This window comes from Penaeus monodon, chromosome 21, assembly GCF_015228065.2.
Source record: "Penaeus monodon isolate SGIC_2016 chromosome 21, NSTDA_Pmon_1, whole genome shotgun sequence".
Lineage (NCBI taxonomy): Eukaryota > Metazoa > Arthropoda > Malacostraca > Decapoda > Penaeidae > Penaeus > Penaeus monodon.
Genome location: NC_051406.1, coordinates 38,408,062 through 38,408,846, shown reverse-complemented (window position 1 = coordinate 38,408,846; position 785 = coordinate 38,408,062). Strand labels below are relative to the sequence as shown.

General features: G+C 32.6%; 1 long non-coding RNA gene across 1 annotated transcript in view; it reads left to right on the top strand.

The window, feature by feature from the left end:
* LOC119586470 overlaps positions 1-376 on the top strand; it is a 4,575-nt gene extending 4,199 nt beyond the window's left edge. The window contains exon 2 of the long non-coding RNA XR_005229953.1: positions 123-376. This is a non-coding gene — a long non-coding RNA (uncharacterized LOC119586470). The remainder of the gene's footprint in view (positions 1-122) is intronic.
* Positions 377-785: the final 409 nt, after the last annotated feature.

Here is a 785-nt window from a genome sequence, read left to right as displayed (position 1 = left end):
CACCTCAAATAAAGGAAAGAAAACCAAACCATTGTTATAGTAATTCATGAGGTAAAATTCATTATCAGTTGCTTTTATTCATCAGGCATTTCTTCCAGTAATTTAGCTTTTTCTTTCAACAGGAGAAGGCTTTTCATGGTGTTGCCATCGCTGTCGGGCTATGCGCTGTCCCCACTTGGGTCCTAGCAAACATCAAACACTACCGTGGCCGTGAGGAATAAAGCAGACGTAATCGATCAACAACAACATATATCTTGAATTGTAAAATAGTAACATTCACATGGTTAATATATCCTTTACGAAATGTCTCCTCCATTCCAAACAAGATGAAAATTGTGGAAAATCATTTTGTAAATAATAAATTATAGATAAAATACAATTTGTTTGTTACCCTACATAGTTATGGTAATTGAACATAATAGAATCTTCTCTAAGTAAATAATTATTATGTTTACTTTTCCCAATCACAGCATTGATGTTAATATTGATTCCAAAGTTTTCTCTTCCTCTGAACTAAACCCCTGTAAGGTGTATGAAGCACTTTTTCTGAGCAGTCAATTTTATTCTTGGTTTAAAGGCATCATGTTACCCAGTATTTTTAAACAATGGCTCACATCCACTTGTACAAGTGTTTCTATTCCCAGGTTTATAGAAAAAATGATTAAATAAAAAATCAGGTGAGAAAATTTTGTATCAAATTGGACTCCTACTGTAAACTTTTTCATAATATCCTATGTAAAAATAAGTGAAAACTGCCTTGAATCAAGTGTAATTACCATCTCCCT